This window comes from Silene latifolia, chromosome 7 (genome assembly GCF_048544455.1).
Source record: "Silene latifolia isolate original U9 population chromosome 7, ASM4854445v1, whole genome shotgun sequence".
NCBI classification, from domain to species: domain Eukaryota; kingdom Viridiplantae; phylum Streptophyta; class Magnoliopsida; order Caryophyllales; family Caryophyllaceae; genus Silene; species Silene latifolia.
In genome coordinates, this window is record NC_133532.1 from 24,596,153 (window position 1) to 24,623,166 (window position 27,014).

At 37.4% G+C, this 27,014-nt stretch overlaps 1 long non-coding RNA gene across 2 annotated transcripts; it reads right to left on the reverse strand.

Annotated features, from left to right (window-relative positions):
- Nucleotides 1-20,899: 20,899 nt before the first annotated feature.
- LOC141590974 (uncharacterized) lies at nucleotides 20,900-21,813 on the reverse strand. Of its 2 annotated transcripts, XR_012520567.1 has the most exons (4): nucleotides 21,721-21,807; nucleotides 21,459-21,577; nucleotides 21,249-21,353; nucleotides 20,900-21,159 (listed from the first exon to the last, which is right to left on the reverse strand). It is a non-coding gene; the product is annotated as an uncharacterized LOC141590974 (long non-coding RNA). The 2 variants fall into 2 exon arrangements; XR_012520566.1 differs by having other exon boundaries at nucleotides 21,459-21,813.
- Between the last annotated feature and the right edge of the window lie 5,201 nt (nucleotides 21,814-27,014).

Consider the following 27,014-nt stretch of genomic DNA (forward strand, 5'->3'; position numbering starts at 1 on the left):
AATTGTCTAATTGATAACTACTGTAAAAGGTTATTGTTTTTGATAAATAAGTAAAAATAAAGACAACTAAACTTGTCTAGTGGTTATTGCCACAACAGTCTTTGAAATGTCTTCTAAGATGCTGTAAATTGAAAAAAAAAAATATTAATAGTTGGCAAACAAATGTAAAAACAAAATGTTAGAAATTTAAAACATTTGATACTTAAATAAATACCTGGCCCCGCTAAACGGATCTAACAAGCCATTCGAAAAAATTATATTACTTGCGAACTTCTTAAGGGACGTTTTAAGATCCTATCAACAAAAAATTATGGTCATTAACTTGATATTTGAGTATTAAAAATTAAAAAGAAATATATTTTGTAATTGATTTACAAATTTAAAAAAGTATTCAGTAATACATGTCCGCCATAGTACGTTGAAATCCACTTATCATGAGGGTATACCCCATATTTTTCGAAACAGTCCTCCTTAAACGTAGACAAGTTAAATGGCTTCTTCTCGAACATAGTCAACTCGCTACAACCGTGATGGGGTACGATTTCACTACAAACCTGAATGACGGATTACAAAATCAAAGACTTTCTCGTTACAATATACAAACTACATTAGGTAAAACGTTAAACGGTTTTATTTCATGTTTTTCTAAAATTTCAAATGCTATTGAGAAAATACACACATTTAGAACATAAAAATAATATTGAACATTTCTAAATGGACTCAACGAAGATTTGGGCTCAAGAAATTGTAAGAACTTATAAATGTTGTGAGTGGGCCTAAATTTCAAGATGGTAAGAAATTATGTGTGTCCATAGCCACTGGACTAAGAGTTGGGCCAACACCAAAATTGGAGGGCCTTGTACAATCTCACGGGTCTGACAGTCCACGAGACGGACCCGTGCCATTTTTAATACTAAAAATAAATAAATTTTACCTGCCAATCCCAAGCCATCAAGGAAGCCGTATCCAATATCGAGAACGGGTTCCGGGACCCATAAGAGTGATATTAAGGCACGACTGTCCTTGTGTATATTGTAGGATGGCATCCCCAATTCCTTTGAGGATGTTATCCTGGGACGCCTTTGCTATGTTACTACAGAACTGCCGAATCTGCCCATATCTACCGTTGTATTGTGCAAATTAATTGTAAACTTGAACTAAATAGTTCTTCAGCTCATAGGTTGCAAATAATGGCTTGTCAAACAATCAAAATGATTTTGTTATTTGGAGTAATTAAATAATTCACAAAATTAAAAAAATAAAAATAAAAATCATAATAACAAAAGACTATGACACGGTCCGAGATATGAGAATTTTGTGAGTGATAAGACGTCGAAAAGCCGTATTAATTAGTGGGCCAGTCCATTTTCGGCCCAAGTACTGCCTAAGCCCAATCTATGAAAATAATAAATTAGAACCAATACATTATAATTTATAAGGCTGGTGTGTCAATTTCCGGCCCATTTACCCTCCACATGTGAAACATACGCTTAATTTTCATTCCAAAACTAATTATCTTCAATGTAAGAATGGTAATTTTGAAACACAAATTATTGTGTGAGACCATTTTATCTATAAGATTAGCCCAATAACTAAATGTCCAAATAAATTAGTTAATAAACTTGTAGAAAATTATTTTATTTTGAGAATCTAAAACTTTATATTGATAAATTGTATATTTAGATAAGTTAGTTTTCATCATAAAATGTCGGGTCGTTAAAATAAAATTAAAATAGAAATAAATTTAATTATTTTGTTTAAGCTTCTCTACTCTTGGAACAGACCTATGCTATAGGATGGTCTTATAGAAGAGTTGCTAATTTTGAAATAACGATATAAACTGGAGTTTACGTTGTAAGTACTTACCCACACGAACTGAAAGTATGCGAAAACTTGTCTATGCCGTCGGGCTCAGTTACGACCTCATTAATTAACTTTCACGATTGGGCTATGTAATCATAACACTTCTCGTTTATATCCTACGTAAAGAAAGAAAAATGTGTTAGTACGAAAATCATTCAAATTAAAATGATAAATGTAATAAAATTTTAAGTCAAAAATCATGACTTGCCTTGAAATCTCTGCTGACAATGGACCAGTACTCGTTCTCGGGAGCCAAGTCCTCCGAATCAAATATCGGCGCCGAGGATGCTAATGCCCCGTCGACAATGTTAGGATACTTGGCACCTAACCGTGACCCCCGGTCCGAAGAGGCGGAAGGAAAAATAGCCCAATCCGGAAACATGGCACCTAACCGTAACCAATGATCCGAAAGGGTAAATAAGGAATGTCAAGTCGTCACATAATGCAAATCGTCACACTTGGATCACAAATACGAGTAACAATGATTGCACAAACGTAACGTAAACAATTCATGTGAAGCATGTATAAGTATAAGAGTATAATAAACATCAGGTGCTCTCTGCCGGTGTGAGCACCGGCTGCCGGCCCACAGGCAGAGGATACATGCTAAGGTGAAACAAGGTCAAAATAGATGAAAGTGTATTCTCTGCTTAGGGTGGCGGGTGCCCACCGGCGAGGGAATACCTTTATAGTCAATTAAGTTCAACATTTCACATTGTGTATTCTCTCCGGTTGGTTGACCTGGTCTGCCCACCATAGGGATACACCCTATTATAAAAGACTCCAAAATTCCATGTACTCGCTGCCGATTGGGTAGGCCGGCTGCCGGCCCACCGGCAGGGACATACACTCTAACATATGAACTTGTCAAAACACAAGGGACTCTCTGCCGGTTGGTGGACCGGCTGCCGGCCCACCGGCAGAGACATACAAAGGCTTAATTTCCAATATTTCCAACTCAGAAATGCAAGGTCTCGCTGCCGGTTGGGTAGGCTGGCTGCCGGCCCACCGGCAGGGACATACAGTACACGAAAATCCATCAAACAACCATCTAAATTCTTCCAAATTCAACTATCTTAATTTCAATCATCTTATACTTCTCTAATATGATGAATACATGAAAAATTACCATATTTGAGATGTCATTAACATATGGGGTGGATTATAAATCATTAAAGTGAGGTTTAATCGTGAAATTATGAGGGAATTACACTAACACCATCTCATATTTCACCATATTACAACAAGACATGAATTTACTCCTTAAACATATGAGAATCATCATACAAGTAATCTACTCAGCATCAAATCACCACAAGTCATGAAAGACACCAAATTTAACATTCATATGAGTCTAATACTACATAATTCACACAATTTTAACACAAAAGTCGAGTAACCCATCACCGTTACCTTTTTGCACTTCAATCTTCTATTGAGTCGTCAATTATGTAGCTATCCTCCTCCGGGTTGTCCAAATTCTCCCCTAAACACAAAAATCAAGATATTAAGTCAAGAACCCATGTTCTTGTAAGATGAGAATTTCGAAATAGAGGAAAAGATGACAACTTTCTTACTTAGAAAGAAGGGAAATGAGAAAAGGAAGAGAATGGCGCGAAAAGGAACAAGATTGGTGAAGAATTGAGTAAGATATGGTGATTTTAGGGTTGAGTGGAGATGGTTCAACAATGGTGGTGTGTTTGTTGGGAAATTTCAGAAATTAGGAGTGAGGAGGATGAAGTTGTGAGGGTTTAGTTGGGGTTTTGTGTAGAGAAAAGAGAAGGAAAAGGCCCATGAGTCATGATAAGCCCAATAACTCAAAATGAGTCGGTTTCTACTAGAATTTTCATCTCAAACCTACTATAATTCAAGACGGAGAATATTATTATTAGAATTTACACTATTATTATTGTTATACGACTATGACAATATTTTATAAAAATAAGTTTTAAATAATAATTATTTAATAAAAATTACTTACAAATTTATTTAAAATATAACGAAAAGCGCGGGTGTTACAAGTCGGATTTTAAGTCTCGAATGGCATTACCAGCGTTTGCTAATGCCTGATGAGACGTAAGACAATCTCTTACATATGGATCCATCATCGCTGCGTCGATGGATTCAAGGGGCACCGACTGGCCGTAGAAACGGCGCTACAACACTCAAAAATTGATTAAGCATAAACCTGATTTGAATGAACCATTAGATTGATAACAAATATAAGTTTTTAATCACAATCTAAAATGTTCTAATTTTAAGATTATAATGTTTATTGTATATTGATTGATAAAAAGAGGAGCTACATGTCGATGTATATATTTTATAAGATTGTTTAGCAAGCTAAGTATACAAAATATAGGAGTAAAAAGAGGAAGAAATAACTAACTAGAATATACACAGCCTAAATATAAACAATGCATGCTTATGATACTCCTTGATTTGAGGAGTCGGTTGACCGATGATATTTGATATCTTTAACACTAATCTACATAGTATAAACCCAAGTTGTTTCTTAGCTTTTGATTGGCTGGTGAGTTTCTACATGTGGGCCCTGCCATGTCTCTTATACCATTTAATTACCTTCTCCCCTCAAGCCAATTCCTCTTATTTATATCTTTTATTTCTATTTTAATTGCTTACTAGTTGAGATCCCGTGCTAAAGCACGGTATTTGTGAGAGTTGGATATATAGAGGCTAGAGCTCGTAAAAATTTAAAATATTTACATAAATGAGTACTTATAATAAATGTTGTAATGTACTAATTATATTGTTAGTAGTATTATATAAAAAAAGGGTTATTATTCAAAGGATTTTTAGATTAAGTTATTTTTGTGTGAACCTATTTTTATTATGAAAAGTAATGATAGCTGCGATTATGGAACAACATAATCTAATATAAAGTCACTATTTTTTTATTGCATTGATCAGAAAAATTTATAGATGACTTAATCTTTTAGTTTTAGTTATAGGAGGATTATAGGGGATAAGAGGATTGAGTTAGGTACGAAATGTAAAGTTATAGGAGGATTATAGGGGGATTAAGAGGATTGAGTTAGGTACGAAATGTATCTAAAGCGCATATTGACCTTATAACGGAACATATATAAACAGTATACGACACATCTAGAAGGATGATTTACAAACAATTAAAAATACTATTTACCCTAATACTCTTTTTTCTTTTATTTTTAATAGGAAAAATTAAAAGTATTGAATCTTACTCCATATACTTTATTAAGAACTACCCATATTAATAAGGATGAGATAACTTTAAAAAAAAAGACAGTTTATTTAAAAAAAATGCAAATAAAATTGAAACCATGCAAATTTATTTATTTAGTATGGGTGCATCTTGTATGTCAATGATTAAAAGATTAATATATTTCAGTCAATATATTTCGTAGTATATAAGTATATAATCTTGTAGGAAGATTTGGTAGTGTATAATATCAGCCCCACTTTCTTTTGTACTATATCAATTGCGTTGAATTCGGAAAGAATAATTTAATTTGACTTTATAATTTATTGAGATATTTTATTATATGGCAAATTTGTTAGTAAATCAATCATCAATTATTATAATTTTAGCGTGGGCCCACCACTATTGTCAATTATTTGGGCGGGAAAATATTGAGTAGTTCTTATTCTTTTAGTTTAGTGGGGATGTTAAAACATAAGTTAAAATGTCATTGTGACATAAATGTTGTAATTTACAATTTTACATACATTCAACGGGTGTAACATGTCAGATAGCTTTAATATAATTCTAACAAAATACGATTGTATATTATCTGAAATTCAAATCTCCAAATATGGACTATTTATATTGTCACGGTATTGAACGCTTAATCACGCTCAATTATATGTTCATGTATCTAATGATAGCGTCTGCTATTACGGCCCGTGCATTTTTTGTACGAGAATAAAACTAGTTAACGTAATTGATTAGTATGACCTCTGATCTTGAAGAAATAACGGAGTCTTTTTCCTAACCAACCATTCTAACAAACTTATTTTACCAAACTAGTCATTTTCTAAAACTATATTTCCTATAGTAAGTTACTAACCATGTTGTCAAGTAAATGTATTTCCCTTTTTCCTACCCCTACAAGTCCCACACTTAGCAACCTCTCTTATGATACTCTCATGAGTCATAAGACTCATAAATAAATCGCTGCGGGCCCACTGGTATAGAGTACAAGATACTAGCCAGTAACCGTTTTATCGATCGATAACTTGTAGTCGACAACCAATATAGTTAGAAGACGCTATGTTCGACAACTTTTGTTGTGAGAAAATTTATCGACTTCAGTTAGGGGGAGAGGTTAAAACTTCCGGAATCAAAAATCCCGAAAGAGGGATGCAGGTTCGACAATTATAATTCTAATCAGGGGCGGACCCGGGGATGCACACAGCGCCCCACGTGCCCAACCTCAAGTTTGAATTTTTTTTATGAAAAATGCAGTTAAAATAGTATGTATATAAATTGTGTGCCATAAGGACATGGAAATTGGATGTTGTCTAGTGGATAAAACCAAGATCTTTCTTGCAAGGTGACGGGGTTCGAACCTCATAAGATCCCTTTTTAGTCATTCTTTTTTTTTCCCTTTTCACCCCTATTTTCCCTTTTAGCCCATTCCCAATTTTTGTTTATCGTTAATTTCAGGTTTTCTCCAATTAATTCCATCATCAATATTTTTTTTTCTTATGGATGCTAACTACTCTGTACTTGTTAGTTTAACTAAAGTCCGCAACTATAAACTATAATTTTGAAATAATTATAGAATACTAATTTCATATTATATTAAGCTATTACAAAAAAATTATTTGTGTATGTTTCATTTAAAATTGATGAAAACAACAAAAGGTTTGGTCCCTTTTTAAATCCGCAAAATGTATACTTCTTCAGTATATGATGACATGAAAGATTACTTTTTTCCCTTTAAAAATAATTCAAAATTTTAACTTATTTCAGAGATTAACTGAATTCGAGTCAATCTATATTCTATATGCATGGTCTTTGAATATTACATTTTACGGGTATAAATCAAATTTTTATTATGTATATTCTAGCGCGGTCAAATAAACATCGTTGAAAAGTGCACCCCCAGTAAATCGCTCCTAGGTCCACCACTGATTCTAAATTTCTAGTGGATCTGTTAACAAAATTGACACATAACGTAATATCATAAAATTGCCTAATATGTTCCTTCATTAACGATATTTGCGTTCTAATATTAATCGAAAAAACTCAAAAATTAGAAATGTACTACTTACTCTGTAACTTTTTTTTTAAAGAGAAACACGCCAGAAGGCATTAGTAAAAATTTCTTTTTATGTTCCTCAAAAAAAAATTAAAAAAAAAAAAACTTTTTGTGATTATGTGGGTCGTTCTTGAGGCAGATCTTCCTTTCTTGGGCTCATAATACAACATTTCCGACCCACAAGTTTTAGAAATTAAATTGGATGGATGGATCCCTATTGAACATTTTCTAGTGCATGTTTTTTTCCTCTTTCAAAAGTAGTACAAGAACATTAAATTTGAATTTGTTTTCTATAAATAAATTCCAAACCTTAAGAAAATACATACCTCGATGTAAACAACTAAGGCTTGAAATTTGGAAGCCGCCATAGACATTATACCACCACCTTCTGCTACCCAATGCTCGACATTAGCCTCGCCCCCTAAGTAAACTAGAATGAGCATCCCGTCTTCATCACGATGCCCGTCTCTATAGGTATGGTCAATGTAAATCCGTTGGGTGAAAGTGGCGTTGTTTGATTCGACCCTGAAAAAGAAATGGTCGATGGGCTGTTGGAAAGGATATACCTTGATATTATTCGACTCATCGGAAACTCCATAACATACAAACATTACCAAAGTTGTTAATAGTATACTAAGCTGACGTGAGATTTCCATGAAATTAAGATAAGGGGATGAAATGTTAAGAGATTATTGAAATATCTAATATTGTGAGGAAGTCAGGAAGGTAAGAGTGTGGTGGGCGAGTTTCAATTGAATTATAGTTGGTTTTTACGAAGGTAATTTTATTGAATGAATTATAGTTGGTTTTACGAAAAGGTATTTTTTTTGTTTTTATTGTGAGGAAGGTAAAAGTGAATGTGTATCAGTGTATGAGATGATGGTAACGTTTGCGTCAGTTTTTTTTTTTTTTTATTGAATTAAGGAGAAAAGGGGGTAAAAAGGCCTGAGTATTTGTGTCAATTGATAAGGCCGTCTCATTTGATATCGGCGTCACATTTCATCGGCCCATGCTCATCTCGTTAACATTTGCAAATTAGAAGCTGAACATTGAATTTTGAAAGGGACTAAAGTGATGATAATGGGCTGATTGTAGCCAAATTTGGGCTTGTGACCATCATTTTTCCTTTTTCTAAAAGAGTAAAAAGTACATGTACCAGATTCTTATAAGGGTAAATTATAAATAAAGCATACTAATTTGGTCAAAGCATTTGGCCATATTGAAGCGTCCCAAGCCATCAAGTAACCGTTTAATTTGCTATATATTTCTACTAGTTTTAGTTCGTGCACAAAAATGCATGGGTTTATTTTTAGATAATCACATATAAAATATATTCGCTAATTCGATAGTTAAACGTAATATTCTGAAATAATAATTGAATGAATCGATGTATAACTATACGATTTTAACCTGTGTGCAGATATAATTTTTAAAGGATGTTGATTTTCGCAGTGCAAATTTTAATCATCGTAGTACACGGTTGACAATTATACCCCTTTCGTTTCCCCCGCCATTTTCTCTCTCTAATCTCTCTCTAACATATTCTCTCTAATCTCTCTAATTAAACACACCCATTTTTTCCTTGATAAATCATGTACTACGCTCATAAATTATGTAATTCATAAAAAAATTAATTTTACAAACATATGTATTGCAATTATAAACGTACTACGTACTAGTGTACTACCTTGAAAGAAGAATTAACCCATCTTATCTTAATAAAAAAAAAAAGAACATTTAAAGGATTTTTGTGCAGCCACGTCATCATAGCAAGGTTTTTTTAATTTTTTTAAAATTCCGGAAATACGGGTCCCACGGAGAAAACTACGTAATTAATTAAAAAATAACGTATGTTCTGATTTTATTTGCGAAATTGTTCAGAACGTACTGATTTAATTATTCGAATACAACAACTATTGTAGTCTACCATGAAATTTTCCAACATTTGGAATGATATTAGACTATTTTCGTTAATTCTACAATTATGTTTCTTTAATTTGATTGTAAACCCTTTTCAAATTTGATAACTATTTCCATTTTATAGAGATATTTATATTGTTTGCTTTTTATTATTTTCCATATATTGTATTTATTATATATTATATACTATATACTATATACTATGTTTCATGTTACAACACCGAATTTGTGGGTTTATATCACATATTTAAAACATGTGCAAGTTTCAATCCCTTGCAAATTTAGCACGCGTTTTATTCTATTATCAATATATAAAAAAAATACAAAATAAAATATCCATGTATATTACTTAACAATTTTTAAATATTTACCGTGATTTCAGTGATTATAAGTTCATACCCGTGCAATTTTGTACTGGTTGAAAACTAGTTACTACTTACTACATTAAAAGAAAAAAGAAAAAAAATCTAGTTAAACGAACTACTCCGTACTACACTGCTCATAGTGCTCAACTTGCTCTTCCTCCCGCAAATGCCTGAGTAAAAATTGATTTGAGTGAACCGTCGTGGACGTAATAGTTTGAATTCTAAATTGAATGTAAATGTTACGCTGTCCCTCGGAAAGTAGGTTTTCAAGCAAATGACGGTAGTACCATGGGAATTGAATAGGGACGGTGATTCCCCAATTAATTTGAACATAAATCCTAATTAAAAATTATACAAAACTATAATAAAGAGTCAATTTAATTATTAATAATGGATTACTAAATTAAATACTTGATCTATACTCGAATAATCATTCATAATTGAAGAATTTATGTTCAAATTTACGGATAAACAATAGAGAGAAGGTAGAAAGCATTAGGTTTGATTTTTTTGGTAAGGGTAAATAAATGGAAAGCTTAGTGTAAAAGTACTATAACGAGTAAAATATGTACTACGAAAATAAATTGCGTTTTTAAATATCTAATGAGCTGACTGAATTCATTAGTATTGAAAAGTAAATTCCACTTAAATATATTTAAGTCACTAATACTAATATGCGTAAAATATATACTACAAAAATAAATTACGTACAAATATACATATTAGGTAACTTGAAACTTTAAATTTTGCAAGCAATGTACGATTTTAAAGTGTGTCGCCCTATATAGGCTATACATTTATACACATCCATATTTCATATTAGATAATTGTAAATTTTATGAACACTGATTTATATTGATGACTGATGATTATTGTTTTTCTTTTTCACCAAAATTATCACTATCTTATATCTGTTCATTAATTTTGCCAATCAACAGATGTAATTTTTTTTATGGACGACGAAATTAGTAGCAAATGTTTAATTGTCAACAAATTAGGATTTTATAATTTATTATATTAGAAATATTTATTTATACAAACATATGTGTAAATTATGTACGGTTTTTAATGTGTGGTTTTTAATGTATGGTTATAAAAATGCAAGACAAATGTATATTGTATGATTTTGTATAGTTTCTATTAAACTTGGAATCACTTCAATTATGAGAGATAGTTAAAGCCTTGTTTGGTTCATACAGGAATAGAACTCCCTTGTTAATTTGCAATTCAGTGGAATCCAACTCCAATATTCAATTCCCATGAAATGAAAAAACATGTTTGGTTGCCTTTGGGGAGTTTCTTTTTCCCGTGAATTAATTTCCCGTGTAGTGTTTGGTTGAATCGTATCAATTCACGTGATTTTAATTTCTAATTACCAATATACCCTTCTGAAATATTACTAACACCTAATTTGTAGGGGCAAATGTGTAATTTTGAAAGAAATAAGATGGTGGGGTGGGGGGGTTGTTCAATTACCTAGGGAGGGGTTGGTAATCAAACTCCTACATCATGTAAGAGTTAAAAACTCCCTTAGAATTATAAACTCCCCATTTTACAATATGAGGGGTAACCAAACAAGTTACCAACTCAAAGTGAATTAAGATAAAAACAAGTCTAGAGTTTCCTAGGGCTCCCGTCTTCGTTTCTTTGCTCCTGTCAAAAGTTTTTCTTTTGTTCTTCCTCTTTCTCGAGGATTTACTCACGATTTCGATTGTGAGTAGGTCTCCGATCTTTGTTTTTGTCTTTGTGGTTTTTGTGTGCAGGTGCCGATGGAGAGTGGATCAAAGGGCCTTCACCGGGAAGGAAAACAGCCGATGGGGGAAACCGAGGATCCGTTGGTGTGGGACGAGGAGGATGGAGATGTCACGGAGGCATGGAGGATTCTGTTGGTAGGGAAATTGTGGGCAACGAGGGCAGTTAATATTGGAGCTTGTGTCCTCCAGTTAGTGCGGATAACGTCATTGCACATACACTTGTACGGACAAGTGGGAGCTTGTTGGGGTTGGTGTCCTTAACAGTTAGTGCAAGGACTTATAAACCTCTAAAAGGATCAAAGGGCATACTTTGGTATTATTATCAGTTGATCCACGTTTATCAATAACGGTTGGCTTGCTAGATAAGTTTGACGTTATTGTCATACAGATGGCGGTGATCAACTGGTCCCTAAAAGTCACACCTATAGGATACGTTCGAGAGATGTGACGGTATGAAAATCTTTGTCATGTAGATGCCAAAATTGACTAACCGATTAGTCCGAGTTATTTGACTAGTAATTAGTCAAATATGTGATGTTGAGATATTATATTTAATACGGATTAAATATCATGGGCTAAGGCGAATTAACCAATTAATTCGTAAAATTAAATATAAGCGATTTATATTTAATTGTATATTGAATATAATTATACAATCTTGTTTTTGTCGGACACGTATTAATAATTGACTAACCCGTATTATTAGCTGATGCCTTAATTTCCGATAACCGATAACAGTTTATAATCAGACCACGTCGTATACACTTAGCGAGCTATGGACCGGATCACGAGCTTAAGTGAAGAGGAAATTAAAAAGCCCATGAGGCTCCCTCTCCACGGTTTGGCCGAGCCATCCAAAGACATAAGGGGAGTTTCTCCGATTGTCTAATCTAATCATTTTTTGCCAAAAGAAATTAGGGTTTCGAGAACAGTGCCTCTCGAAATTCGGATCTCTCATCCAGTGAAAAACTCACATCAGTTCTCCCAATATTGCAAGGCAATCGGAGAACACTGTTCTAGCACAAGGGCATATCTCGGACAAGTCTTGGGTGCAACGATTAGGAGGAAATCTGCTTTGATTTCTGTTCTTTACGCCGAAATTTAAAGGACCCGAGGTTGATTTCTTGTTCCTTATCGTTTCTTTATGTTTTTCGTTTTATGACGATATTCACATGTAAATTTTACGTTATAGTCCTATAAAGAAAGGGTTTTATACGGATCTAACCCTACAAGTGGTATCAGAGCGAGGCCACGTGAATTTTTATATGTGTTTTTCATCAAACGATTGTTGAAACGATGAATTTTGGTTAAAAAATTTGTCTCGGCAGCCATTTTTTTTACTCGGCAGAAATTTTTTTTTCATTGCTGCGTTTTTGGTTGCTTTGGGAACCGTGTCTTGTTTACACGGTTGCTCTTGTTGTTGTTTTGTCTCGAAAACCAAACCGTGCCATGTTTTACACGGCTGTTTTGTTTCAAATTTCTTGTTGTTTTTACATGTTGTTATTTTATACGGAGATTATAGCAACATGTCAAGTTTTTGTCAATTGTTAGATTTTGTTTTCAATCAGTTTTGATCAAAATTGCGTTCATTTTGTCTCGCCAAAACTGTTTCACGAGGGTTTGAAGTTTTCAGAGGTTTTTGCACTCGATCGACCAAGTTTTAATCGATCGAGTGGGTTTTCTGTCTTATTTTTGCTCGATCGAGTCCCTGTTGTACTCGATCGACCATTCAAAACCTTTTTGCTCGATCGAGTCCCTGTTGTACTCGATCGACCCCTTTCTAAACCCTACTGCTCGATCGAGTTGTCCTCGTACTCGATCGAGTAGATTTGCTGATATAAGTTCTCGATCGACCTCCAGTTTAGTCGATCGAGTACTCCCTGATTAGCATACCCCTCGATCGACTTGCAGTTCAGTCGATCGAGCCCTTTAGTTCCTCGATCGAGCACTTGTGTCCCTGGATCGAGGGATTTCGTCTTTAACAGCTTTGAAAATTTGTTTCTTTTGATTTAAATTTTCTTTTGGCTTCAATATGTACTTTATACGGATATAGTACACTCGCTTAATAGTGAATCGGTTCACTCACGTACCATATAGTTGTTTTAAAGCGTCTTTAAAATGACGGATTGTAATGGATTAAAATTAAATGATAGAAGCGATTTTATCACATGAATTTTAATCATTAAAAGGTGGTTTGGATAAATTTAACATAATTACGGAATTATGTCACGAATGAATTTGTTTTTAGTTGATGCATTTTTATTTATCGTTAATTTATGAATGCCGTGAATGCCTTTTATTACGTATTTAATTTTACAAACGGTTGTAACTTAGTGTGGCCTTAGCAGAACGTGTTACCGTAATGATGGAATACGGTCTTGGTTGTATTTTGAGATCTTGTATCTCCGTTTTGGATTTTTCACTTGTAATTACAGTTTTAATTAGAATGTAAATAGGTTTATATTTTGTAATTTTAATTGTAATTTTTGAGAAGACCAAAGATGGAGACCAGATGCTCACTCCCGCTACTTGGATCAAGATGGAACATCAAGACAAGCTTTTCGGGTCCAACGGTGGATTCCAAAGTTGTATTATGTTCTTATACTAGGATAGGCCACACCAGGAAATTTTTATTTACGTTTTTGCATTCCTTATTTATTTTTCGCAACGATAATATGCATCATATTCCGCCTAAAAACCAAACCACCTATTTATTGCATGGCCGACACATATAGAGGTCACGAGTTAGTTTTCATTGACATTCTCATGTCACACGTTTTAAAGCCATCATCCAAATAAATTCATTCACGACAGACGCTAGTTATTCGTTCACTTAAAATGAATTATAATTTAGTTGATGGGATCTTCCTCGTATAAACTAAAATTGAGAACGGTCTTTATAGGTCAAACTCCAACGAGTCCCTTCTTCGTCGGTAGGCATAATATGACCCCTTCTACGTCGGGTAAGTTGGAACCGATTGACCTATTTTATCTCAACACTATGGTCACTCGTACGATCATGTGATCATGGTGGACTATAGATAGGATTTACGGAAATCTATCGACCAAGAGTTCTTCCGGAAGAATTAGCTAAACAGTTGGCTTATCAATTTACAGAAATTGAGTCTTGGGATCACTTGTATCATTCTTGAGGGAGATCAATTATGCAAGTGCGAGAGTCTACATGTTTAAAATGAATTTTAAAATAGACTTAAATCACCTCGATGAGTTGCTTATTTCGTTTTGTTTTTTTCTTTCTTTTCAGTGTAGATCACGTTTTTAAACTGCTAAACAACAAATGGCTGGTTCAAGTGATAACCCAATGCCAAGTGCCACATTGGACCGTGAGTCCTGGCTTAGGATCTTCATGAATCGGATGAATCGTCTACTCGGATCGAAGAATGATGGATCCAACTTCGCGGACCGGGAGGCGGCATTACGGAATGCCGCGCCTGGCGACGGAAGCTCAAATATCTCTTGGAGCCCATCCGGCAAACCCAGGTCCCACGGCTAGAGCTGCGAAGTCACCAAGTTTAATGATTTCGTATGGAAGCGGGTGCGATTAAAAACGTACTCATATTTGCAATGGAACCCAATTTGCAGAAACGCTTCATAGCCCATGGTGCAAACAAGATTTTCACCACGCTCACTAAGGAATTCTCGAAAGCACCGAGAATCGTGACCTATGAGCATACCACTCGCTTCTTTGATGCGAGACTTGAAAGGGCCAACCGGTTAGCCCACACATTCTCAAAGCATGATTGAGAATGTCGAGAAACGGAGACCTTTAAGCGTAACATCAGCGAGAATATTGTTATCGACCGTATTCTTCACTCACTCCACGATGGTTATTCGCAATTCAGAGCGAATTACTATATGAATGATTTGAAGAAAACTCCCCATGAATTGCACTCCCTCCTCGTACAGACCGAGAAGGACATGAAGTTCAGTGGGAGCTCGAAACAGGATGTTCTCGTTGTGTCAAACAAAGGGAAAGGTAAGGGCAAAGCTCCGGCAAACCTAACAGTAGGTAAGGCGAAGTTCAAGAAGTCGGGTTCAGGTAAGAGTGGTCTGGTGAGGCGAGCAACTCATCGGGCATGACAAAGAGCAAGAGTGAAAACATGGAATGCCATCATTGCCACAAGACTGGGCATTGGAGACGCACATGTCCTGTTTATCATGAGGACTTAAAGGCAGGTCGTGTTAAACCCGTTGGTATGTCTTCTCTCTCTTCTACTTTTATTCACATGATTGAGATTAACCACGCAAGTTACGGAACTTGGGTACTTGATACTGGTTGTGGTTCTCATCGGTGTAATCATGTGCGGGGGCTCAAACATCGAACCCCTCGTAAAGGGTGAGGTGGACTGCGTGTCGGGAATGGAGCAAGAGTGGCTGCCATCTCAAAGGGGACATATGTGATCCAGCTTCCTAGCGGATTTGAGTTATCATTATATGATTGCTATTATGTTCCTAGTCTTTTGAAAAACATTATTTCGGTTTCGCACTTGACAAACTTGGTTTTTCATTTGTAATAGAAAATAATTCTTGCATTTTCTCATTACACGATATGATTTCTGACAAGGCGGTTTCCATGAACGGAATTTATGTTTTAGATCAGACCACGGAAATATTACACGTAATGAATAAAAAGTTAAAGGTTGGTGACAAAGATCAAACATATCTATGGCACTGCCGTATGGGACACATTAATGAGAAACGCGTAAAACAGCTCATCAAACATGGAGCTATCTCGGCCTTTGATTTTCAATCATTTGGCACGTGTGAATCATGTCTCATCGGTAAGATGACTCGGATTTCCTTCAAAGGTGTTGGAATGCGCGCTGCTGACCTATTAGGGCTCATACACACGGATGTATGTGGCCCTATGTCAATCACCGCACGAGAAGGCTATAGGTATTTCATCACTTTCACGGACGATTTGAGTAGATATGGCTATGTCTACTTAATGAAGCACAAAAGTGAATCCTTTGAGAAATTCAAGGAATACCAAAATAGGGTACAGAACCTATTGGGTAGAAAGATAAAAACACTGCGTTCGGATCGTGGTGGCGAGTATCTTTCTCACGAGTTTGATCAACACCTAAAGGACTGTGGGATTGCCCTACAGTTAACTCCACCTGGAACACCTCAATTGAATGGTGTGTCCGAACGGAGAAATCGAACACTACTTGATATGGTTCGATCCATGATGAGTCACACGGTTTTACCTGATTCGTTATGGGGTTATGCTCTTATGTCGGCTCGCTCTAATACTTAATCAAGTCCGTCTAAAGCTGTTGACAAGACTCCATATGAACTATGGAAGGGAACGGTCCCTAACTTGTCCTTTATACGGGTTTGGGGCTGCGAGGCTTATGTCAAGTGGAGACCTGAAGATAAGCTCGGCCCGCGATCGGTCAAGACATACTTTATAGGTTATCCTAAAGGAACACGTGGTCATTACTTCTATTCGCCAACCGAACAACGCGTTTTTTGTTGCGGCTAGTGCGACATTCTTAGAGAAGGAATTTCTCGAGAATGCAAAGAGTGATAGAACCTTCGACCTGTCGGAGATTCCAGAACCAAATACCGAGCAACTATTGGAGGAACCTATTCCTTCAATCCCGGCTGCGGTTAACATTCCTGAGGAACCTAGGAGGTCGGGAAGAGTCTCTATTCCTCCAGACAGATACATTGGTATGGTCGAGGAACATGACATAGATGACGTTCTACTCTTAACGAGTAGTGAACCCGCAACCTATAAAGGTGCCATGACCGATTCGACTCAAAGCTATGGCTTGAGGCCATGCAATCCGAGATGGACTCCATGTATGAGAACAACGTGTGGGATCTTGTTGACTTACCGGCTAAGGTTCGTCCCCTTCAATGCAAATGGCTTTACAAGATAAAGCATTCTGTGGAAGGTCGACAAGATATCTACAAAGCACGACTAGTTGCTAAAGGTTTCACCCAAGTGCCAGGTTTGCACTACGATGAGATTTTTGCACCCGTAGTCATGCTGCGTTCCATTCGGATTATCTTAGCGATCGCCGCTTTTCATGACTATGAAATTTGGCAAATGGACGTGAAAACCGCCTTCTTAAACGGCTTTTGGAGGAAGAGTTGTACATGGTACAACCCGAAGGTTTCATTGATCCAATACATCCTAAGAAAGTGTGCAAACTTAAGCGTTCCATTTATGGACTTAAGCAAGCATCAAGGAGTTGGAATCATCGCTTCGACCAAGTGATAAAAGAAAATGGATTTACTCGATCGGTCGAGGAACCATGTCTATATATCAAGTCGAGTGGGAGCAAGATTGTCTTCCTAATATTGTATGTTGACGACATACTCGTGATTGGGAATGACATACCTTTCTTAACCGGTGAAAGTATGGTTGAAAAACCATTTCCGGATGAAAGATCTGGGAGAGGCACAAAGAATTCTAGGCATCCGTATCTATCGAGATAGATCACGACGGATGTTATCTCTCGATCAGAGTCTTACATAGACAAAGTCCTAGAGAGATTCAAGTATGACTAACTCCAAGAAGGGTTCCTTCCTATGGCTCCGGGGTGCATTTGAGCCGATCTCGAGGCACCAGAGACACCGGAAGAGAAAGAGCGCATGACACGGATTCCTTATGCTTCGGCTATAGGATCAATCATGTATGCCATGATATGCACACGTCCGGACGTGGCATATGCATTGAGTATGACAAGTCGATTCCAACAAAGCATCCGGGTGAACCACATTGGCTGGCGTCAAGAACATTCTTAAGTACCTACGGAGGACTAAAGATTGAGCATTGACTTATGGAGGCTCTCAAACGCTATGCGCAACCGGATTCTGTGAGATGCTAGCTTCCAAACGGATCGAGATGACTCGAAATCTCGGTCTGGATTCGTTTTTACTCTTAATGGCGCTGCAGATCATCGGTGGAAGAGTTCGAAACAAACTGTTGCAGATTCTACGACCGAGTCCGAGTACTATGCCGCGTGCGAAGCTACGAAGGAAGCGATATGGATGCGTCAATTCTTACATGGGCTATCCGTAGTGCCTAGTTCGAATGACCCGATCACCATCTATTGCGACAATAGTGGTGCCATCTTCCAAGCTAAGGAGCCAAAGTCTAGCAACAAGTCTAGACATGTACAACGGAAAGCTCATCTAATCCAGGATTACGTGGAGCAAAAGGAAGTAGTGATAGAAAAGATTGCTACAGACAATAACATAGCAGATCCTCTCACTAAAGCATTACGACAAGATAAGCATGAAGGGCACGTCAATTCCATGGGAATAAAACGTGTTCCTAAGTTGTAGTACTCTTTGATGGATCAGATTCATTCGCTTTTGTACTCTATACAACATCATCGTTTTGATATTTTATATATATTTTGTTTTTCATGTGGATTTGTACGACAAATTTTGAACACCACAAAGTGAACTGAACGAACATTATATTTTTCAGTCCTTAATTGCCCACATGAGCTGATAACTCTGGCAATTATTTTGTGACGTTGGTTGATGGTGGGTTCAACGAGCCATAAGTCAACCAGTTGTGACCAATCACGAGGCGAGTTATACGGATATCTCGTAGGACACTATTGTGACATCGACGTGGAGTCCTAAATGTTTTATAACATTCGTTGCCCGGTCGTGGATAGGACTTCCATGGTGATCCTAAGAGTCGATTCTTTGACTATCGACTGTCTCTTGAGACTACGGCAGATTTTGGGTGACTTTGGTTTCTTTCTCACGGTCATCCGTAACAGGGGGCCAAGTAGATTTTTTCAGGTCATTTCATGCTTTGTGCTTAGATCGGAAGGAGTCGAGTTGAAGGAAATATTCAGCCTTTATCAGTGTACTCGATATTTTCGGGGCCACTCGAGGAGTCAGAATCGAAATGCATGGCCATGCTCGGATACGGATTCGTTTTATCGGTTAAGTTACTCTCTAGTCGGGGAAACCACTCTTGATACAGATCGATTGTAAAATACGACCTTTGCGGATCCGGATCTGCAAATTGTTTTACATTGAGTGGGAGAAATTTTTAAATGAATATGAGAATCGGTTATCGCACATACACTTGTACGGACAAGTGGGAGTTTATTGGAGCTTGTGTCCTCCAGTTAGTGCGGATAACGTCATTGCACATACACTTGTACGGACAAGTGGGAGCTTGTTGGGGTTGGTGTCCTTAACAGTTAGTGCAAGGACTTATAAACCTCTAAAAGGATCAAAGGGCATACTTTGGTATTATTATCAATTGATCCACGTTTATCAATAACGGTTGGCTTGCTAGATAAGTTTGACGTTATTGTCATACGGATGGCGGTGATCAACTGGTCCCTAAAAGTCACACCTATAGGATACGTTCGAGAGATGTGACGGTATGAAAATACTGTCATGTAGATGCCAAAATTGACTAACCAGTTAGTCCGAGTTATTTGACTAGTAATTAGTCAAATATGTGATGTTGAGATATTATATTTAATACGGATTAAATATCATGGGCTAAGGCGAATTAACCAGATAATTCGTAAAATTAAATATAAGCGATTTATATTTAATTAATGTATATTGAATATAATTATACAATCTTTTGTTTTGTCGGACACGTATTAATAATTCAGCTAACCCGTATTATTAGCTGATGCCTTAATTTCCGATAACCGATAATGATTTATAATCGACCACGTCGTATACACTTAGCGAGCTATGGACCGGATCACGAGCTTAAGTGAAGAGGAAATTAAAAAGCCCATGAGGCTCCCTCTCCACGGTTTGGCCGAGCCATCCAAAGACATAAGGGGAGTTTCTCCGATTGTCTAATCTAATCATTTTTTGCCAAAAGAAATTAGGGTTTCGAGAACAGTGCCTCTCGAAATTCGGATCTCTCATCCAGTGAAAAACTCACATCAGTTCTCCCAATATTGCAAGGCAATCGGAGAACACTGTTCTAGCACAAGGGCATATCTCGGACAAGTCTTGGGTGCAACGATTAGGAGGAAATCGCTTTGATTTACATTCTTTACGCCGAAATTTAAAGGACCCGAGGTTGATTTCTTGTTCCTTATCGTTTCTTTATGTTTTTCGTTTTATGACGATATTCACATGTAAATTTTACGTTATAGCACTAGTAGAAAAACCCCCTATGGTGGCGGTTATAAATGACATTTTATGGCGGTTTTTGGAGATTTAGGGTCCGTCGTTTATCGCGGCGTCGTATAAACTTTATGGCGGTTGTTGAACCGCCACAATAGCTATCCTATAGTGGCGGTTATTATACAAAACCGCCATTATAAGCTTATCTAATACGACGGTTTTTATACAAGAACCGCCATTGTAATTCATCAAAACCGCCACCATAGGTATTTCAAAAAAAAAATTACCCTCAAACACGACACTACATGTTATCTATAACGTCGGTTGTAGCTACAGAACCGTCGCGAAAGGTTAGTATAACGTCGGTTGTAGTTAAGAAACCGCCATTATAGGTAATTATAACGTCGGTTGGTTGTTGAAGAACTGCCATTAAAGGCGAATTTTATTTTGAATTTTATTTATTTGCTAACCTTTTGATGTCGGTTTTAAAGAAACCGTCGTAATATCTGTATATATATATATTTTTTAAAACTACAAAATTTCTACGAAAATTTCAGGAGCACCTCGCCATAAATATGATGATTCAAAATACTATATGAACTAAAAAAGACCTATGAATAGAAATGTAACCTCATTTGTAATAGTCCAAAACATCACAAGTCCAACAAACTAACATCCATGTGTCATTACATCCAAAAAAATAACATCAACATCACTATCACCAAAAAATACATTCAACCGTATGAATAACACACGCCTTCGTTGAATAACACACGCCTTAGTTGATAAACTAATCTACAAATTCTGTAAACAATTGGTAGCCCACTCTTCTTTGATCTCATAAATGTCGGCATCTGACATGGTTGAATTCGCCATAAGCTATAGTTGACAAATAGGTCGTCAATCAGTAAGAATATAAAGCTACAACTAGATAAATAAACCATACCAAGAATTTAAATAATATATACCTTCTCAAATTGTTCTTTTTTGCTCCTCGTAAATGAAAAAGTTATGTTGTACATCCACTTCATGACATAATAACCACACTGGTAATCATTTGGTTGTTGAGTACGCTAAAATTTAAAAAAAAAAATATCATATTAATTATATAGCACGTAAAATGTAATATAATTTAAAGTTAGTCGTTACAATATAAAAGGAGTTTATATTTCACTTACCACGACGTCGTATTTAATGATGAGCTTATTATTCTTTCTAGCTAAATTACGCCTTCGCCTTCCGCCTTGAAGAAATTGATAAAGATGCTTGTATCAATACTCTAGCACCAAGCTAAAAGCTTTGAAAGAAATACAGCAGATGAATCTCCAAAGCACACATGAAAACAGCTCGAGGGGATGCCATGGAAAGATGTGCACAAAGGTATACCACAAAATCAAACATATTGCAGAAGGTAACAAATGCATAGTAAAGAGTCCTGACCTGCATTTGTACAAGAATATGACCAAATTGAAGTCCAATAATGCAAGTCACGGCAGCTGTCAGAGAGCTGTAGTAAAAAAATGAATCAATTGCCAGATGAGAGCTATTCAGAGCAGTATTTTTACAAAATTAATTAATCGTAGCAGAGAATTTTCTACCATGAATACAGATTGTACATTGAATCCAAAAATATATTATTCAAAACCTGGTATTGTTACACTCCTATAAGGTAGACAATTGTTAAATTTATCCAACAGCATTGAAAGACTCGTACAAAAGTTAAAAGTTACCTTCAAATTGCCATAAGCAGGCTTGGCATAGAGATGACTAGTACCAAGCACAAAGCGATCAATCATTGCAGCAGAATTGCCGGCAGGACTCAGGTGACCTCTCAGTCCACATTTAATCTACAAAAATGAACAAGACAAGCACCAAAGACATCAGGCACTATTGTTATACTATTATACTAATTCAGATACTACTTCGTATAATTCATAACTGTAACACCCCACTTATTTAAGAGCCTTGGGCTAGACATCTCAGATAAAAGACGGTGCTACCATCTCAGTTGCCTGAGGTAATAGTATAGAAACAAACGATTCAAGGTACTTTAAATAAAAAGAATGATAAAACAAATGTCCGCAGTGGACTTACAAAACTCTCGGCCAAACTATGCCAACAAATGAAAGTACTAATTAAATTTAGATACAATCCAACCAAAAGTGATAAGTAGAATTAAATGTTTAATTGCTATAAGACTAAAGTGATGACGCGGGTTCCAGCTCACTCGTCCCATCCCATCAAACAATCAGCACCTGTTTATAAATCTATTCCCATGACGGAAATAGACAATTTAAAGACAACACAATAACCCACAAGTCAACAAGCTATGAAGCATAAGAGTCTGTTGCCAAGGCTCTCAGCCCAAGCTCAACCACACCATGTGGACTAGCCACGCCAGGTCCAGGGCTAACTCCTTACACCATGCCCTGCCTGTCCTATCCAAACCAAGGTCCACGGCCCTTCAACATCCCCGTGCCTAGCCTATCCAAACTCATCTCATCTCATCTCGTAAAGTGTCAATACAAATAATATGAATTCACAAGATAAAACCAAAAGAATAATAAAGAAGCCAAGTGTGTTCTACCTCAATGCCATTTTCTTTAAATTCAATATACTATGCCAAAACCTTATGAAGTAAAATAAATTGCCAATTGACCATATAAATAAATTTCCTAGTCGATCGACCGATCCCCCTAGTGGACCGACCAGTAGACTCTAAGTTCAGTCGATCACACATTCCAAACATCGCTCATAAATTGGAAATTCGAGGACACATGAGTGGAAGTGTGAGATGATAAAGTAAGATGATGATGCAGCACTAGCTAGTCAAGTTCCACTCTCCATTGTTGCGTAACTTAACAGACCATAAAACTAATCATCCAAACTCAGAAATTGAATTATTTGGATTATCTAAAAATAGTGGCCTCATCAATTACGACTTGTAGGTTTAACAATAAACTAATTGTTATAGCATGAAGTCACAACTACAACGTACCAAACTACCAAACTGATTGATTATTCTTTTCAATTAATCAAGCTTAGTGGAGAAATAATGACAAGAAATTCCTCCATTAACACACATAGCAGCCTATATACACATCCAACAAGCACCCTACAAACCCACACCACCATGTATAAGATGGTCTCAAACGAGCTATAAGATGGTATAATAATTGGGCACTACCAATCCTAACACACGGTCCCAACAATGAATGATTCCAGGTCAATTATCCACCATCCATGGTCAGTCAAGTCGTATAAAACCGTCTCAACGAGCTATAACCAAAACCCCCAAATTAATTTTCTAGGGTTACATCATTCGAACTGTATACTACCGTAATTAAGCTAGTAATCGAATTAAAGGATAGGATAAACTTACTTACGATTTTGAATGAAAATAAGCTAGAAATCGTCTCCAAAAATCCAGTCGAAATCCCCTTCCCTTCGTTGCACTCGTCGCCTCTCGCTGCTCTCTTATTTCCTTTCTTTTTTTTTTTTTTTTTTTTTTGTTTGATATAAGGTATGGTATTCTGATGGTGTATAGTCTGATGGTGTATAGTCTGATGGTGTGATTTTGTGTGTTTATGAGTTGGATATTGGGCCCTAAATCCCTCGTCCTAACTGACAGCAACAACTAAGTTTTTTTTTTCCGAGACCGTAACAAATAACCCGTCTCAGCTTATAAATCCCGACTCATAATTAACTTAGGGAAGATGAAGCGAGTTATGGGAAAAAATGAAAATAATGGTGGTATTAGTTGAATGAATTATTCTAAGGGTTTTGGGTGGCTAATATGTCGGTTCTTGTTTAAACCGTCACAAAAACATATTACGGCGGTTTTTTTATTAAAAAGTATTGTCAAGTATTATTACTTTAAGCATCGTTATTAACGTCGGTTGTTAACACAACCGCCACAATAACTTATGGTGGCGTTTCTTATATGAAACCGCCATAAATAGTTACTATTATTACGTCGGTTCTTAATTTAAACCGCCACAATAAACCTCCTACCACATGAAAAATTCATTCCCGCCAATTTTTTAGGCTTTTTGCGGCGTTTCTATTAGAACCGCCATGATAAGGGCGTCGTAATAGGGGTTTTTTCTACTAGTGTAGTCCTATAAAGAAAGGGTTTTATACGGATCTAACCCTACAGTTAACGTAAAGGCGGCTATCGAAACTATGATCAAGATATGGAATCCATCAAAACCGATCATGGGTAATGTGGTTGACGCGAAAGAGAAAAAATTCATCTTTCGCTTTGAATCAGAACGTGATAAAGCGAGGGTATTGGAAGGGCAACCATGGCATTTCGACAAATTTTTTTGGTGTTTCGATGAGCCTAACCAATCTGGTAAGATTACTGATTCGTCGCTACATTTATTTCTTATTTGGGCACGAATCTACGACCTTCCTCTCGCTGGGAGAACAAGTCTGTCAAATGCGAAACGGTTAGGGGATTGTCTGGGTAATTTCATGCACTTCGAACACGGCCCCAATCCCGAACTTGATAGGGCTATAAGAGTTAGGGTTTTGTATGACATTAGGAAACCTTTGAAGGCAGAAATTCCTATTCGAATGCGTGATGGACGTACGGTAAATTTCAGTGTAAAATATGAAAGACTACCGACCTACTGCTATGGTTGTGGCGTGATTGGGCATGGGGAGAAAGATTGCGAAGATGGTCCGTATGAAGACGAGGATCTTAAGTTTGGAGAATGGTTACGAGCTTCGCCCTGGAAGGTTATCAAAACATCGAAGGAGTGCTCTGGGAGGGTTGCGAAAGATCTAAGGGCTAAGTTCGATGAGGTGAGTGTGAAGGAGTCTGAGGAGACGATTACAAATATGATAGAAAAACTGAAAAATATTGCTCTTGACCTGCGGAATAAAAAGATGCGGCCTGTTCACTGTCATAACGAGAAGGGGAGTGAGGAGATAGCAGGTGACATGGGGGGTGTGCATTTAAATGAGGGGACTGTGGGAGTTGATGTGGTGACGGGGTAGGGGGAGATGCAGATTGGTGATAGTGGATGCAGGCTAGATGAGCAGTTTGAGGAAGGAGAGGTGGGATCACGAGAGGAGGCAGGGCAGCTGGGGAGGAACTCTGTCATTTCCTTGGAATGTTTGCCGGGAAATGAGAAAGGGGGAGGAGGGAACTCTAGGGGATGGGTGAGGTTTGCAAGGCCAGAGGGGGAAGGGAGGAGAGAAGAGAGGGAGGTGGGAGGTCTGTCTAAGATGCTGGCTATGGGGAGTTTGAAGAGGAGTAGGGACGAGCAGGTGGATGGAGGGAATCAGAAGAAAGCGAAATCATCCAAAGACGGGGGCGTCTTAATACCTGAGGCGGAGGTTGACGGAGGTCAACCCCGCCGGGCCCAATGAGTATCCTAAGCATCAACTGTCGGGGCTTGGGTAACCCCGACACGGTTACTGCACTCCGTGCCTTGGTACGGAGAGAAGCCCCGGCCATTCTTTTTCTCTGTGAAACGAAATTGAGTGGTCGTGAAATGAGGAGGGTGAGGGAGAGGTTTGATGGTTACTTTGGTATGGAGGTAGATAGTGTAGGGCGGTCTGGAGGGCTTGCGATGATGTGGAAAAAGGAGCTGACTTGTTCTTTCGTTTCTGCATCGCTTCATCACATGGATTTCATTGTCCAAGGGGAGGGAGGGGATTGGAGAGTAACGGGTTTTTATGGATGACATGTTGTGTCCGATCGTCATTTGTCATGGGAATTATTAAGGCTGTTGGGGAGTCAATCCCGGCTGCCTTGGGTGTGTATAGGTGACTATAATGAGATTCTCTTTTCAACTGAGATGAAAGGTGGAAGCCGGCCACAATGGCAAATGAATAACTTCAGAGCTGCTATTGATGATTGTGGTCTCAAAGATGTGACATGGGAGGGGTACAATTTCTCTTATGACAATGGACAATCGGGAGAAGACAACCGGCAGTGTATGCTTGATAGGGCTCTTTGTACGGTTTTATGGCAGGACATGTTCCCTTTTGCGCGTCTCTTCTATTTAGATCGTGAATGGTCGGACCACGCTCCGATAAAGCTCGTTTTAAATATCAGGGAGAAAGGTGAACCCCGGAAGCGATGTTTTAGATTCGAACAAATGTGGGACGGGAATGAGGAGTGCGAGGAGGCAGTGGAGAGAGGGATAGCACGAGGTAGGGGTTCGTTGGTACGGGTTCTGGGAGAATGTGCAGCTGAGCTTCGTCGTTGGAAGGGGACGAGCATTTCACAGATAGGGCGTGGTATTGGAAACAAGCGGCGGCTTTTGAATACCCTTAATGCGATGGAAGAACGGAGGCTAATGTCCGAAACGCCGTAAACCGATAGCCGAGTTAGCTTGATTTGAGGAAGCAAGAGGAACGATCTTTGGAGGCAAAGGTCGAGAGCGTTGTGGTTGAAGGACGGGGATAAAAATACCAAATTCTTTCATATTCGAGCAGGTGAGCGTAAACAAAAGAATTTTATTGCAAAGCTCGTTGATGACGAGGGTGTTATTCGAACTGGGGATGAGGAGGTGGCGCGAGTGGCTAATGGGTATTTTCAAAATTTGTTCCTGACTTCTAATCCAGTGGTACCGCCTGATTTACTTGCTGGGGTGGAGAGTAGAGTTTCTGATGAGATGAATAGAGGCTTGCGACGTGAATATCAGGAGGAGGAAATTTTAGAAGCGCTTTCTCAGATGCACCCTCTGAAAGCTCCAGGTCCTGACGGGATGAAT